Here is a 2,777-nt window from a genome sequence, read left to right on the forward strand (position 1 = left end):
ACTGGATTAATCCGAATTGTAATTCGGTTCGGGTTCGGTCGGTTGTCGGTTTAATCGGGTCGGTTAGTTGATGTATTTTAGCCTCCGAGAACAAATGAATATAGTGTCCAATTCGGTTAATTTAAACCGAATATGATATTTTCCAAAGTCAACACAAGCTTAACTACTACATAATGACACAAAAGAAGGAAGAACCATTACAAAACCATACATAAAGCTGTATTGGTAGCTTAAAGCTGTGTTTGTGAGTTTAAGCTACTAGTACAGACCATGAAGCTGCCAAGCTAGCATTTTATCAAAGTTTAAGCTAGCATTACTTCAAAAAACAATAACAGAACCATACAAATAACAAGTTTGCTTTAGTAGTTAGCTTACCATATGCAGATTCACAAAAGCATGTTGATTCGCACCAAAAAATTATCAAAACAGCAGCTTCAAAGTCAGTACTGTCCAAGGCTGCTTTTCTACATCAAAAGGACAAAAAACCGCAGCTTCCTACCTACCTAATAGAATCATAACAAAGACATAACATTGTAAATCAAAAACAGAATCAAATACTTAACAATGAACTACTTAGACTACAACAGAACCAGAATCATACCTGCCATACTATGAAGAATCATGTAAGAGCAATTGTTGAATTCCGAGCATCTAGACAAGAAAACAGAAACATGAGATTAGTTATAGTTAAACTTATCAACAGTTTTGAAAGGATAAAAAAACTGAATCAAAGAGAATAGTTAAACTTACCAAGTGACTCAAAAAAATCAACTTCTTCTAACATTTGGGCCAAGTTTGTTACATCATCCTCTTTTTTATAGGAACACCTTAACCATTGTTGTGTGCATATTAAAACCTCAACCATGTAAGGAGTTAAAGAACTCCTATAAGGATCCAATACCCTTCCACTCGTACTAAATGCAGACTCTGAAGCTACAGAGGAGGCTTGAATAGCAAGAACATCTTCTAGCAAATTCTGACAAGATTGGGAACTTAGGGCAATTGCGTCTCCACCAACTGAGAACATCATAAGGAAACCCCAACTTATTTTCAATTCTAGCCTCAGTTTGTTCTGTGAGATACATTTTTAACTCATTGCAACTATCATCATTACCCTTCAAGCCAACCACTTTATCAAATAATGACAGCATCCCTTCACAATCATCTTCATCATCAAATAACACAAAGTTCTCAGGCTGTGGCTGAGAATCTGGTTCTTCATTTTCTACAGGTTTGCTCAGCTTGAAACTGTAATCCTCATACATTGAACTCATGACACTTGAAACAGATGCATGGAGTTTTCTATTCTCTATGGTATCTTTACCATAGAGCTGGTCAAAGCAGAGTGAAGCAAACCTCATCTTGTTGCGAGGATCAAAGACACTAGCCACAATCACTAGAGGATTCATGTTACCTAATCCATCCCAATACTTGTCAAACTTATCTCTCATGGCAGTAGCCATCTTTCTGGTCTCCTCTTCGGGACTGTGAGACTTAGTGATGAGACTCCTCTCAATGTCCACAATTTCATTGTAACACAAAGTGGAAGTCACTGTCTTTGATGCAGAGAAAGTGACAGTACCCTTGTAAAAGACTTTAAGAAACTTCACTAACCTTGAAACTTTATCCCAATCAGAAGAAGTTGGTGGTCCTATTCTTTTAGTCTTGGTCTCCTCCTCCTCCTCTTCCAAGAAATAAGCACAATATAGCTTATCCTCAGCTTCCATCTTCTCAAAAGCAACCCTCAGCTTCAAAGCTGAGTTCAACATCAGATATGTTGAGTTCCATCTAGTGACAACATCTAATGGCAAGTTGCCTCTACACAACTTTGATGTCTCACACCTCAATGAAAAAGACTTCAGCCTACTAAAGTTTGACCTGGCATACTTAACTGCATTCCTAACTGCAACAACTTCTCGCTTTGCTTTCTTCAAACCATCTCCAACAATCAGATTGAGGATGTGTGCACAGCAGCGCATATGTATGAATTTACCATCCTTAACTAAAGCTTGTAATCCTATCAGCTTAAACGCTTCCTTAAAAGCATCCAAAGCCTTGTCATTGTTCCTAGCATTATCAACTGTAATTGTATAAACCTTCTCAATTCCCCATTCTTCTAAACAATCCAGCAACTGACCTGCTATGGTATCTCCTTTATGATATGTGATCACCTTAAAGCTGATAATTCTCTTCTGCAATTCCCACTCTGTATTAACCCAGTGACCTGTGATCACCATGTAGTTGAAAGAAGTAATAGGACATGTCCATATGTCTGTAGTCAGCGACATCCTTTGTTTCTCAACACGAAACAAAGTCTTTAAAGCTTCCTTCTCTTCCAAATACATCCCAATTATGTCTTAACTGCATGTCTTTCTACAAAAGGTCTTGTACATAGGCAAGACATTGAAACAGAACCGCTTCCAACCCTCAGATTCTACAAATGAGAATGGCAATTCATTGACTACTACCATCTCATTAACTGATCTCCTAAACAAATGCGGATCATACTTAATCACCTTCAGATTCCCTTTGTTATCACCACTTAGAACCTTCTGATTTTCCTTATCTACCCAATCCTTGTAATGTTTGCATACTTTTATGTGACCAATCATTAGACTAGTACCAACCTTTTTTGAATCACAACCAATCTCTGCTAAACAGTACTTACAGTAGCTCTTAGTAGGATCTTCTCTTTGCAGAAAATGTTCCCAAATAGAAGCTTTTTTTGCATACTTCTTCCGGGGTTTGGGTGGCTTATCACCACCAGAGGCAGGCCT

The 2,777-nt window shown here is 37.8% G+C and overlaps 1 long non-coding RNA gene across 1 annotated transcript; it reads right to left on the minus strand.

Annotated features, from left to right (window-relative positions):
• Window positions 1-305: 305 nt before the first annotated feature.
• Window positions 306-943, minus strand: LOC110227078. The gene is made up of 3 exons (XR_002330881.1): window positions 751-943; window positions 602-651; window positions 306-503 (listed from the first exon to the last, which is right to left on the minus strand). It is a non-coding gene; the product is annotated as an uncharacterized LOC110227078 (long non-coding RNA).
• Between the last annotated feature and the right edge of the window lie 1,834 nt (window positions 944-2,777).

The sequence above is a fragment of the Arabidopsis lyrata genome (genome assembly GCF_000004255.2).
Source record: "Arabidopsis lyrata subsp. lyrata unplaced genomic scaffold ARALYscaffold_6, whole genome shotgun sequence".
NCBI lineage: Eukaryota > Viridiplantae > Streptophyta > Magnoliopsida > Brassicales > Brassicaceae > Arabidopsis > Arabidopsis lyrata.